Below are 14,209 nucleotides of genomic sequence, written 5' to 3' on the forward strand. Positions count from 1 at the left end.
ATAGAAGTGGTACAGGCATTAACGGTCGAATTCCCTAGGGTACCATTGTTTTATACTACACCCAAGATTCACAAACAACCCGCTGGGCCGACCTATAGTATCAGCAAGGAATTCACTGTACTATGCTATATCTGTTTATCTTGACGCATTCTTGAATCCATGCACCCAAGGGTTACCTTCATACCTTAAGGATACCAATTCACGATTGTTAGAATTAGAACAATTAGGACTATTGCCACTTGAGGTAACTATGTGTAGTGCAGACGTCACGAGTCTCTACATTTGCATCCCTCATATAATAAAGGCAGTGAGAGAACTTATAACCAATAATCTCTTTTTCTACAACTATTGACATTAGTACTGACTAGAAATTAGTACTGACTATTTTCTTTTTAATGGTCAGATATTTTTACAGTGAGCGGGGTGTGCGATGTGGTCACCTGTGGCCCCATCGTACGCTCACGCTTTTATGTATAGCATTGTAACTAATCTGTTGTATACTGAAAGGTCGGTGGAGTCGTCGGTGTGCTTCTATAGTAGGTACATAGACGACCTAGTGATCATTTGGAGAGGCCCACAAGCTGTACTAAAGTCATTATTAGACAAACATAATGCCACTGACAGTTTGGTTAAACCTACTTATAAAATGGATTATCAACAAATAAATTTTTTGGATGTGGTTATCACATGCATTAATGTTACTATACACACATCACTGTACGTTAAAACTACCGACAGGAATTCACTTCTTAGTCATGATAGCTTTCATCCACTTCCTTTTCGCTAAGATCTGCGTACTCACAATTTTTGCAAACTCGATGTATAACCTCGGACCCAGGGGAGGCGGAGTAAGCTATCGACTGTATGGTGAACAAGTTTGTACTGTATGTAGGGGATATCCCATAAAAGAGTTACAAAAGATTAAAGCTAAAGTAATGAAAAAATCCAGGGAATCCCTACTACATGGCCCTACTACTTCAGGAACACAGAGCAATCAAAAGATGGCCCTAAAATACCATGGGTCAATAAATTTACTACGACTACAAATTATACAACGAAACATGTTAAATCTCTGTGGCCTATAGTTAGTACGGATGGGGTTTTACCATCTTTACAAAACACCCGTTTACCCCCCCAGTTACACTAGGGGGAAGAATTTAGTTGACCAAGTAGTTAAATTGGATGTTTCCCAATTAACTGAGAAACAGCATACACACTTTTTAAGACCCAAGTTGGGGTGCTTTGTGTGTTTGGGTTGTGCTACATGTAATACCCCATTGACAGGACCACATTCAGTCACCGCCACGTGGGGAAAACTTTTAGGATACAACATAGGGTTACCTGCACTACCACACATGTGATTTATGTGCTGAAGTGCCCCTGTGGTCTTGCCTAAATAGTAAGTATCAGTGTTATTATAACATCTGGCTATACTGTACATTTAATAACCTTTTGATTATCACTGTACGAGTAGTTGAGCTCTGTTTTTTATTAAATGTATGTAATAGTATAGTTTGGTGGAAGGTTTTGTTTATGTTTCACCTAATGTTATCTTTGCCTTTAATGTCTTTGTTAGCGTCTCTTAGCAACAAGGCATGCGTCTTCCTTGTGAGACTCTTGTCCAGCGCTGTCATCTGACGTTAGAGTCCGGGGTCTTCGACTTCACGAACACGGGCCGGGCGTGGATGGCAGTGGTGGACAGGTGAGCACTATTAACAATGTAATTACTAGTTTGGGAGTTATATATACTTGTTGATAGCTTGTCCCTGACAACGGGGCTTGTCCCGAAACAGCGTTGAATTAATAATGTATATTTCTTTATCATCCACTAGGGGTCACTGGAGTACTCTTGGGATATGGACGGCTTCCACCGGAAGAAGGCACTGAATAAATTAATTTTTGAGACTACTCCTCCCCTCCATATCCTCGAGCACTTCAGTGTTTTTTCTGTGCTCGACACAGTTAGAAGGCATAGTGGAGCTCGTCCACGAAGTATTGGAATTTTTTTTTTTAGTTCCTAAGTTTTTCTTCTTTTCAAGGATTTCCACGTCCTTTCCCCCCTTCTAACAGGCGTGGGTCAGGGACAGTGGAAGCGGCTGAGAACAGCCGTGAGTGTCGGACCTCTCTGTAAAGAGCTCCCTCACTCCACCTGCAGGCTGCCTGCAAAAAGCTGGACGGAGCTTGGATGAGAAGCCCCGTCATAGACTTTGGTCACGGTCCAGGTATGTTAGGGGCGGTCAGCTCTTGCTGCCGCTCCACTGTTGGGGATTGTATTGGGTACTCACCGCTGCCCGGAGCGCGTGTGCATGGGCCGCGTCACGGCTCCATGCGGCGTGCTCTCAGTCTCCGCTCCCAGCATCTTAAATACCAGACCGCTGCTCCCCGGCGCCGCAGCAGCGCTGCCTGGCTACACAGACACTCCGCAAAATGTGTGTGGCGGGCGGGAGCGCGTGTGCATAGGCCGCTCCAGGGCTCTATGCAGCACGCTCACTGCTTCCGCTATCCGCCCGCAGCAGCCGAGGAGTTCCCGCTGCCTGGGCCTACAGGTACAGGCCGCTCACACGGCCCTATGCAGACTTCCACAGGCCCCGACCCGGTGCTGTACACGGAGGTCGTGGGAGTGGGGGGGGGGAGACATTGGCAGTATTTGGCATGCTTAATATGTTAATGTTCTCCTGTCTGTTCCAGGTTTCCTTTATTACATCTCGGCTAAGAGTGGTACTAGGGGAATTTTGGGGTCAGTTTTCTTATTGCTGGCAGGCACTGCACTTGCCTGATATATACCAGGAACTTTGGTGTTATTACTGAGTCGTGCAGTCTGTCTGTGTGTAGTTTGTATTGTCTGTCTTTTATAATGAGTAAGACACCAGCAAAATCTAAGAAACATTTTTCATGTCATGTCTGTAAGAGTGTGTTGCCTGATGGATCCACCACATGTACAGCATGTGTTGTTAATACAGCCATAAATACGATTTCAGAAGTAAAACCACCATCTCTGGACCCTCCATGGGCTTTACTTGCAGATGTATTAATTGGTTTACAATCAGAGCTGGCCGCCTCTCGTGAAGAAAGAGAGGCGGCAAGATCTGAGTTTAAAATGAGACCATTTGAGTTACCAGAGTCTCAATCTGGTCAGAGGCCCACCTTGAGTGGAAAAGATAAATTTCCTTTTTCTAATAATTCTCCAGTCTCTGGGATACTAGACCTCACTGAACAGGAGTATGAGGAGGGCGAAATAGGGCAACAGTCAGATAGTGACGATTTTGACAGCCCAGGTATTGACAATCTCATCAGAGCAGTACGTCAGTCGCTGGAGTTTACGGAAACTGAGGAGCCCCTGACGAATGATGAGGTAGTTTTTACTAAACGACAGAGATCTCCGATGTGTTTCCCTATTTCGGAATCTCTTAATAAAATGTTACTGGAATCACGGAAAAATCCGGATAAACGGTTTTCTATTCCTCGTAGATTTAAATCGAGTTACCCGTTTCCAGAGTCCATGACAGCTACTTGGGAGAACCCACCATTGGTGGATTCATCCGTATCCAAACTTACAAGGAAGTTAACCATACCAGTACCAACTGCTACTACGCTTAAAGACCCTGCAGATCGTAAAATAGAGGCTATGCTAAGGTCCATGTATACAGCAGCTGGAGTGCTGCTGAGACCTGGGTTGGTTGGCATTTGGGTTACTAAAGCTTTAATGGTATGGATAAAAGAGCTCAAGTCGGCTCTGCAAGATGACCATCTTATACTTCTCGCGGATCAAATCTGGGAAGCTGCTGAATATCTATGTACAGCTTCTACTGACGTCTGTCAGCTTACTTCTCGCCTGTCCTCATCGCTAGTCATAGTACGACGAGCACTTTGGCTGCGTTCTTGGCAGGCGGAGACGGAGGTTAAAAAAGGTATAGAGGCATTGCCTTATGATGGCGAGAAGCTTTTCGGTCCTGAATTGGACAAATGGATTTCTGAGGCTACTGGAGGAAAGTCTGTGTTTCTTCCATCGCCTACAACTATACCTAAACGGAAATATTCTGGTCCGGCGTTCAAATCCTTTAGAACTCAGCCCTTTCGTGGGCAGGGCACAGGAGCAGTCACGCCTGGTAGAAGAGGTCGGGGACGTAGTGCTCGACAATCCGATGCACGTCGTCAAGACACTAAGACCACTAACAAACCAGTGGCATGACGGGCTCCCAGCCCATCTCGGATCTCCAATTGTGGGAGCACGCCTTCAGAGCTTTCAGGGGGCGTGGCTGCAGACGTCCACAGATGGGTGGATCCGCAAGTTAGTATTAGAGGGTTACAAAATAGAGTTCGATTATCTTCCGACAGGAAGATTTTTCACGACAGGACTGCCTGTGTCGGACGACAAGAAAGCAGTTCTGCAGGTTGCCATTCAGTCTCTGCTGAATGCTGCAGTTGTAATTCCGGTCCCCGTGCAGGAACAGGGGCAGGGTTATTATTCCAGTCTGTTTCTGGTACCAAAACCAGATGGCTCAGTCAGGCCAATATTGAACCTAAAAGGTCTCAATCATTACGTCACTTACCACAGATTCAAGATGGAATCTCTCAGGTCAGTAATTGCAGGGTTAGAGCCGCAGGAATTCATGATTGCACTGGATCTCAAGGATGCGTACTTACACATTCCGATTTGGCCACCTCACCAGAGTTTCTTAAGGTTTGCGATAAGGCGAGACCATTACCAGTTTCAGGCTCTCCCGTTTGGCCTCTCATCAGCGCCTCGGGTATTCACCAAGGTAATGTCCGTGATGATAGCTCATCTCAGGTCCCTAGGGGTAATAATTGTTCCGTATTTGGACGATCTACTCATAAAGGCTCCGTCTCAACAATTGCTTCTCCAGCATGCTTTGCTAACGTACAATGTACTAGTTCAGCACGGTTGGATAGTCAGTTTAAAGAAATCACATCTAATTCCGTGTCAGCGACTTCAATTCCTAGGGATGATTCTCGATACAGTAAAACAAAAGGTTTACCTGCCACAACAGAAAGTACAGGTCATTCGTCATCTGGTGCAATTAGTGCTCAAGCCACGCACAGTCTCAGTACATTTGTGCATTCGCCTTTTAGGCACAATGGTGGCGGCTTTCGAAGCACTTCAGTTCGGAAGGTTTCACTCACGTCCGTTTCAACTGGAGGTGTTAGCGCAATGGTCGGGATCACATCTGCAGTTGCACCACAGGGTGAGATTGTCGCCACAAGTCAGGGTGTCTCTTCTCTGGTGGTTAAAAATACACAATCTATCTGCAGGGAGACGATTCGGCGTCGTGAATTGGATAATTCTGACAACAGACGCAAGTCTCAGAGGTTGGGGAGCTGTAGTTCAGAGTCATCGGCTCCAGGGCCTCTGGGCAAATCACGAAAGATCGCTATCCATAAATGTTCTGGAACTCAGGGCGATTTACAATGCTCTAAGACAAGCAGTGTACATGTTTCGTTTTCAGACTGTTCAGGTGCAGTCAGACAATGCGACGGCAGTCGCATACATAAACAAACAAGGAGGAACGAGAAGCCGCATGGCAATGCGGGAAGTAGCTCGGATCCTCAGATGGGCCGAATATCACCAGGTGATATTGTCGGCAGTGTTCATTCCGGGAGTAGACAACTGGGAGGCAGATTTTCTCAGTCGTCGGGATTTTCATCCAGGAGAGTGGGCATTAAATCCAGAAGTATTTCAGATGTTGATCCAGAAGTGGGGGTACCCTCAGGTGGATCTGATGGCATCCCGCCACAATCATCAGGTGTCACGATATGTGTCCAGAACAAGAGATCCAGGGGCAGTGGCGGTGGATGCTCTCACAGCCACGTGGCCGTACAGCCTTGTGTATCTGTTTCCACCGTTTCCGCTGCTCCCGCTGTTGCTAAAACGGATCAAGAGAGGGTCCGTCACAGTCATACTAATAGCGCCTCATTGGCCTCGGAGGGCTTGGTTCTCGGATCTCCTCGGGGTACTCGCAGACGATCCGTGGCCACTCCCACTACGTCCGGACCTGTTACAACAGGGTCCGTTCCTTTACCCCGATTTAGCGCGGCTGCGTTTGACGGGGTGGCTGTTGAAAAGGCCATCTTAAGAAGAGAGGGCATTCCTGAGTCTGTTATACCAACCATGGTACGAGCTAGGAAGCCGGTTACGGCAGCTCATTATTACAGAATCTGGCGTACTTATATAAGTTGGTGTGAAGCTCGGAAATTTCCGACATCATCTTTTAATTTATCCCGTCTTTTGTTATTTTTACAGATGGGGTTAGATGGAGGACTACGTCTTTCCACACTAAAGGTGCAGGTATCTGCGTTGTCAATTTTCTTTCAAAGGAAATTGGCCTCGTTGCTGTCAATACATACGTTTTTACAGGGTGTAAAGAGGATACAGCCTCCTTTCATTCCACCTACAGCACCATGGGACTTGAATCTGGTTTTAGATTTCTTACAGTCCGATTACTTTGAACCTTTACGACAAGTGGATATTAAATTTCTCACTTGGAAAACGATTTTTCTTTTAGCCTTAGCTTCGGCTAGGCGTGTTTCAGATCTGGGTGCCTTGTCGTGCAAGTCACCGTATTTAGTTTTTCATGATGACAGAGCGGAACTTCGGACGAATCCCGCTTTTCTACCAAAGGTAGTGTCGTCTTTTCACATCAATCAACCAATAGTAGTTCCTGTGTTAACAGGAGATTCTGGAACGTTGGATGTGGTTCGCGCATTGCGCATCTATGTATCCCGAACGTCTACTGTGCGTAAAACGGATACGTTGTTTGTTCTCTATGATGCGGCTAAGAGGGGTTGGCCAGCCTCTAAGCAAACCTTATCCAGATGGATCAAACTGACCATACGTCAGGCTTACCTTTATGCTAGGTTACAGCCACCTACTTCAGTAACAGCTCATTCCACACGTTCTGTGGGAACGTCATGGGCAGCGAGTCGTGGGGCTTCTACGACACAGCTTTGCCGTGCGGCTACTTGGTCTTCAGTGCACACGTTTGTGCGCTTTTACAAGTTTGATACTTTCGCGGCATCAGCATCTAGCTTTGGCCGTTTAGTGTTACAAGTGCCAAACAGCTCTCCCACCACGGAGGAAACTTTGGTACATCCCAAGAGTACTCCAGTGACCCCTAGTGGATGATAAAGAAAATAGGATTTTGGTACTTACCAGGTAAATCCTTTTCTTTGAATCCATAGGGGGCACTGGACGCCCACCCAGAGCAGTTTACCTGTTTTAGGAAGTTCAGTGGTTCTTATGGTAACACACTTTCACGACTGGTTTAAATTTAACAAGGGTTAATCAGTTATGGTGTCAACTGTTTAGTTGTCTGTTACGTTTTGTGTCAACTTTATTGTTGTCCGTGAGATTATATGTAATTCTCCTTTGGTCAATCTCTCTATCGATCCTGTTCGGCTCAGTAAAAAACACTGAAGTGCTCGAGGATATGGAGGGGAGGAGTAGTCTCAAAAATTAATTTATTCAGTGCCTTCTTCCGGTGGAAGCCGTCCATATCCCAAGAGTACTCCAGTGCCCCCTATGGATTCAAAGAAAAGGATTTACCTGGTAAGTACCAAAATCCTATTTTCTCTAACGTCCTAAGTGGATGCTGGGGACTCCGTAAGGACCATGGGGAATAGCGGCTCCGCAGGAGACTGGGCACATCTAAAGAAAGCTTTAGGACTATCTGGTGTGCTCTGGCTCCTCCCCCTATGACCCTCCTCCAAGCCTCAGTTAGATCTTTGTGCCCGAACGAGAAGGGTGCACACTAGGGGCTCTCCTGAGCTTCTTAGTGAAAGTTTTAGTTTAGGTTTTTTATTTTCAGTGAGACCTGCTGGCAACAGGCTCACTGCATCGAGGGACTAAGGGGAGAAGAAGCGAACTCACCTGCGTGCAGAGTGGATTGGGCTTTTTAGGCTACTGGACATTAGCTCCAGAGGGACGATCACAGGCCCAGACTGGATGGGTCCCAGAGCCGCGCCGCCGGCCCCCTTACAGAGCCAGAAGGCAGAAGAGGTCCGGAAAATCGGCGGCAGAAGACGTCCTGTCTTCAACAAGGTAGCGCACAGCACTGCAGCTGTGCGCCATTGCTCTCAGCACACTTCACACTCCGGTCACTGAGGGTGCAGGGCGCTGGGGGGGGGGCGCCCTGAGACGCAATAAAAAACACCTTGGATGGCAAAAAATGCATCACATATAGCTCCTGGGCTATATGGATGCACTTAACCCCTGCCAGAATACATAGAAAAACGGGAGATAAGGCCGCCGATAAGGGGGCGGAGCCTATCTCCTCAGCACACTGGCGCCATTTTCCCTCACAGCTCCGTTGGAGGGAAGCTCCCCGTCTCTCCCCTGCAGTCACTACACTACAGAAAGGGTTAAAAAAGAGAGGGGGGGCACTAATTACGCGCAGTATTAAAGATACAGCAGCTATAAGGGGAATAACACTTATATAAGGTTATCCCTGTATATATATAGCGCTCTGGTGTGTGCTGGCAAACTCTCCCTCTGTCTCCCCAAAGGGCTAGTGGGGTCCTGTCCTCTATCAGAGCATTCCCTGTGTGTGTGCTATATGTCGGTACGTTTGTGTCGACATGTATGAGGAGAAAAATGATGTGGAGACGGAGCAGATTGCCTGTAATAGTGATGTCACCCCCTAGGGGGTCGACACCTGAGTAGATGAACTGTTGGAAGGAATTACGTGACAGTGTCAGCTCTGTATAAAAGACAGTGGTTGACATGAGACAGCCGGCTACTCAGCTTGGGCCTGTCCAGACGTCTCATAGGCCGTCAGGGGCTCTAAAGCGCCCGTTACCTCAGATGGCAGATATAGACGCCGACACGGATACTGACTCCAGTGTCGACGGTGAAGAGACAAATGTGACTTCCAGTAGGGCCACACGTTACATGATTGAGGCAATGAAAAATGTTTTACACATTTCTGATAATACGAGTACCACCAAAAAGGGGTATTATGTTCGGTGAGGAAAAACTACCTGTAGTTTTCCTGAATCTGAGAAATTAAATGAGGTGTGTGATGATGCGTGGTTTTCCCCCGATAACAACTGATAATTTCTAAAATGTTATTGGCATTATATCCTTTCCCGCCAGAGGTTAGGGTGCGTTGGGAAACACCCCCTAGGGTGGATAAAGCGCTCACACGCTTGTAAGGGCTCTACCCTCTCCTGAGATGGCCGCCCTTAAGGATCCTGCTGATAGAAAGCAGGAGGGTATCCTAAAATGTATTTACACACATACTGGTGTTATACTGCGACCAGCAATCGCCTCAGCCTGGATGTGCAGTGCTGGGTTGGCGTGGTCGGATTCCCTGACTAAAAATATTGATACCCTAGATAGGGACAGTATATTCTTGCCTATAGAGCATTTAAAAGATGCATTTCTATATATGCGTGATGCACAGCGGAATATTTGCCGACTGGCATCAAGTCTAAGTGCGTTGTCCATTTCTACCAGTAGAAGGTATGGACACGTCAGTGGTCAGGTGATGCGTATTCCAAACGGCATTTGGAAGTATTGCCTTATTAAAGGGAGGAGTTATTTGGGGTCGGTCTTTCAGACCTGGTGGCCACGGCAACAGCTGGGAAATCCACGTTTGTACCCCAGGTCGCCTCTCAACATGAGAAGACGCCGTATTATCAGGCGCAGTCTTTTCGTGGACAAGCGGGCAAAAGGTTCCTCATTTCTGCCCCGTGACAGAGGGAGAGGAAAAAGGCTTCAGAAATCAGCCAGTTCCCAGGAACAGAAACCCTCTCCCGCCTCTGCCAAGCCCTCAGTATGACGCTGGGGCTTTACAAGCAGAATCAGGCACGGTGGGGGGCCCGTCTCAATGAATTTCAGCGCGCAGTGGGCTCACTCGCAAGTAGACCCCTGGATCCTTCAGGTGATATCTCAGGGGTACAAATTAGAATTCGAGACGTCTCCCCCTCGCCGTTTCCTAAAGTCGGCTTTACCGATGTCTCCTCCTGACAGGGAGACAGTTTTGGAAGCCATTCACAAGCTGTATTCCCAGCAGGTGATAATCAAGGTACCCCTCCTGCAACAGGGAACGGGGTATTATTCCACACTGTTGTGGTACCGAAGCCGGACGGCTCGGTGAGACCGATTCTAAATCTAAAATCTTTGAACACTTACATACAGAGGTTCAAATTCAAGATTGAGTCACTCAGAGCAGTGATTGCGAACCTGGAAGAAGGGGACTACATGATGTCTCGGGACATCAAGGATGCTTACCTTCATGTCAAAATTTACCCTTCTCATCAAGGGTATCTCAGGTTTATGGTACAGAACTGTCACTATCAGTTCAGACGCTGCCGTATGGATGGTCCACGGCACCCCGGGTCTTTACCAAGGTAATGGCCGAAATGATGATATTCCTTCGAAGGAAGGGAATTTTAGTTATCCCTTACTTGGACGATTCCCTGATAAGGGTAAGATCCAGGGAACAGTTGGAGGTCGGTGTAGCACTATCTCAGGTAGTGTTGCGGCAGCACGATTGGATTCTCAATATTCCAAAATCGCAGCTGGTTCCGACGACTTGTCTTCTGTTCCTAGGGATGATCCTGGACACAGTCCAGAAAAAGGTGTTTCTCCCGGAGGAGAAAGCCAGGGAGTTATCCGAGCTAGTCAGGAACCTCCTAAAACCGAGCCAAGTCTCAGTGCATCAATGCACAAGGGTTCTGGGTAAAATGGTGGCTTCCTACGAAGCAATCCCATTCGGCAGATTCCACGCAACAAGACCTCTGCTTCAAGGTCAGCCGGTGTTGATCCAGTCGGACAACATCACGGCAGTCACCCACGTAAACAGACAGGGTGGCACAAGAAGCAGGAGGGCAATGGCAGAAGCTGCAAGGATTCTTCGCTGGGCGGAAAATCATGTGATAGCACTGTCAGCAGTATTCATTCCGGGAGTGGACAACTGGGAAGCAGACTTCCTCAGCACGACCTCCACCCGGGAGAGTGGGGACTTCACCCAGAAGTCTTCCACATGATTATAAACCGTTGGGAAAAACTCGACAGGTATTGCGCCAGGTCAAGGGACCCTCAGGCAATAGCTGTAGACGCTCTGGTAACACCGTGGGTGTACCAGTCAGTGTATGTGTTCCCTCCTCTGCCTCTCATACCCAAGGTACTGAGATTGATAAGATGGAGAGGAGTAAGCACTATATTCGTGGCTCCGGATTGGCCAAGAAGGACTTGGTAACCGGAACTTCAAGAGATGCTCACGGAGGATCCGTGGCCTCTACCTCTAAGAAGGGACCTGCTCCAGCAAGGACCCTGTCTGTTCCAAGACTTACCGCGGCTGCGTTTGACGGCATGGCGGTTGAACGCCGGATCCTGAAGGAAAAAAGGCATTCCGGATGAAGTCATCCCTATCCTGATCAAAGCCAGGAAGGATGTAACCGCAAAACATTATCACCGCATTTGGCGAAAATATGTTGCGTGGTGCGAGGCCAGTAAGGCCCGACGGAGGAAATTCAACTGGGTCGATTCCTACATTTCCTGCAAACAGGAGTGTCTATGGGCCTGAAATTGGGGTCCATTAAGGTTCAAATTTCGGCCCTGTCAATTTTCTTCCAAAAAGAACTAGCTTCAGTCCCTGAAGTTCAGACGTTTGTAAAAGGGGTACTGCATATACAGCCTCCTTTTGTGCCTCCAGTGGCACTTTGGGATCTCAATGTAGTTTTTGGGTTCCAAAAGTCACATTGGTTTGAACCACTTAAATCTGTGGAGTTAAAATATCTCACATAGAAAGTGGTCATGCTGTTGGCCCTGGCCTGGGCCAGGCGCGTGTCAGAATTGGCGGCTTTATCCTGTAAAAGCCCTTATCTGATTTTCCATTCGGACAGGGAGGAATTGAAGACTCGTCCTCAGTTTCTCCCTAAGGTGGTTTCAGCGTTTCACCTGAACCAACCTATTGTGGTGCCTGCGGCTACTAGGGACTTGGAGGACTCCAAGTTGCTAGACGTTGTCAGGGCCCTGAAAATATATGTTTCCAGGACGGCTGGAGTCAGGAAAACTGACTCGCTGTTTATCCTGTATGCACCCAACAAGCTGGGTGCTCCTGCTTCTAAGCAGACTATTGCTCGTTGGATTTGTAGTACAATTCAGCTTGCACATTCTGTGGCAGGCCTGCCACAGCCAAAAATCTGTAAATGCCCACTCCACAAGGAAGGTGGGCTCATCTTGGGCGGCTGCCCGAGGGGTCTCGGCTTTACAACTTTGCCGAGCAGCTACTTGGTCAGGAGCAAATACGTTTGTAAAATTCTACAAAATTGATACCCTGGCTGAGGAGGACCTGGAGTTCTCTCATTTGGTGCTGCAGAGTCATCCGCACTCTCCCGCCCGTTTGGGAGCTTTGGTATAATCCCCATGGTCCTTACGGAGTCCCCAGCATCCACTTAGGACGTTAGAGAAAATAAGAATTTACTTACCGATAATTCTATTTCTCGTAGTCCGTAGTGGATGCTGGGCGCCCATCCCAAGTGCGGATTGTCTGCTATACTGGTACATAGTTATTGTTACCAAAAAAATCGGGTTATTGCTGTAGTGAGCCATCTTTTCTAGAGGCTCCTCTGTTATCATGCTGTTAACTGGGTTCAGATCACAAGTTGTACGGTGTGATTGGTGTGGCTGGTATGAGTCTTACCCGGGATTCAAGATCCTTCCTTATTGTGTACGCTCGTCCGGGCACAGTATCCTAACTGAGGCTTGGAGGAGGGTCATAGGGGGAGGAGCCAGTGCACACCAGATAGTCCTAAAGCTTTCTTTAGATGTGCCCAGTCTCCTGCGGAGCCGCTATTCCCCATGGTCCTTACGGAGTCCCCAGCATCCACTACGGACTACGAGAAATAGAATTATCGGTAAGTAAATTCTTATTTTTTTATACTTCCTAAAGTCTGCAGGAGTGCCGCTGTTTTCACTCACTATAATTGGGTCTTGCCGATGGACCTATGGAGGGCACCGCAGCAATTGCCTATTTGAACCCACTGAGCAGTGCCGGGCTATTGTTCTCTCTCTCTCGCTCTCTCTCTCTCTCTCTCTCTCTCTCTCTATTTATATATCTATATATATATATATATATATATATATATATATATATATATATATAATAACCCCAACCCATTGCCAATATATATATATATATATGTGCAATACAGGATTATCCACCTAGTGGAACAGATAGCACTCTCCAGACTTTACTTCAATAGATCAGCAAAAAAGTTTTTAATGTAAAAGGTAATCTCAGTTACCAAATTTGCTGACCACGCTGTGATGATGACTGCTGTGACCACGCTGTAACTCCTTGACAAAGGTCCTGGTGTGGACCGAAACGTCGGAAATGGATATTACATTGGAACTGTGAGATTACCTTTTACATTAAAAACTTTTTTGCTGATCTATTGAAGTAAAGTCTGGAGAGTGCTATCTGTTCCACTAGGTGGATAATCCTGTATTGTACTATGGGTCCCACCTCTATGTGGGTCGGACTCTGATTGGCACCCCAGTTGTTGGCAGAGTTGCGTGAGAGTGCAGGGATTTGTATGTACCGTATATACTCGAGTATAAGTCGACCCGAATATAAGCCGAGGCACCTAATTCTACCACAAAAACCTGGGAAAACTTATTGACTCGAGTATAAGCCTAGGGTGGGAAATGCAGCTCTAGCCGTACACAGCCCTCAGTGCCAGATATGCCCTCATAGTGCCAGATATGCCCCCACAGTGCTGCCAGATATGCCCCCACAGTGCTGCCAGATATGCCCCCACAGTGCTGCCAGATATGCCCCCACAGTGCTGCCAGATATGCCCCCACAGTGCTGCCAGTTATGCCCCCACAGTGCTGCCAGTTATGCCCCCACAGTGCTGCCAGATATGCCCCCACAGTGCTGCCAGATATGCCCCCACAGTGCTGCCAGATATGCCCCCACAGTGCTGCCAGTTATGCCCCCACAGTGCTGCCAGATATGCCCACACAGTGCTGCCAGTGCTGCCAGATATGCCCCCACAGTGCTGCCAGATATGCCCCCACAGTGCTGCCAGATATGCCCCCACAGTGCTGCCAGTTATGCCCCCACAGTGCTGCCAGATATGCCCCCACAGTGCTGCCAGATATGCCCCCACAGTGCTGCCAGATATGCCCCCACAGTGCTGCCAGATACGCCCCCTCATGATGCCAGATACGTTCCCTCCC

General features: G+C 47.8%; 1 long non-coding RNA gene across 2 annotated transcripts in view; it reads left to right on the top strand.

The window, feature by feature from the left end:
- The window catches only part of LOC134932387 (uncharacterized), a 306,751-nt gene that overhangs the window by 67,886 nt on the left and 224,656 nt on the right, over window positions 1-14,209 (top strand). Inside the window, exon 3 of one of the 2 annotated variants that reach the window (XR_010179342.1) lies at window positions 1,577-1,702. The exons of the other annotated variant lie outside the window; for it this stretch is intronic. This is a non-coding gene — a long non-coding RNA (uncharacterized LOC134932387). The remainder of the gene's footprint in view (window positions 1-1,576; window positions 1,703-14,209) is intronic. 2 annotated transcript variants of the gene reach the window in all.

Source organism: Pseudophryne corroboree, chromosome 6, assembly GCF_028390025.1.
Source record: "Pseudophryne corroboree isolate aPseCor3 chromosome 6, aPseCor3.hap2, whole genome shotgun sequence".
Classification (NCBI taxonomy): domain Eukaryota; kingdom Metazoa; phylum Chordata; class Amphibia; order Anura; family Myobatrachidae; genus Pseudophryne; species Pseudophryne corroboree.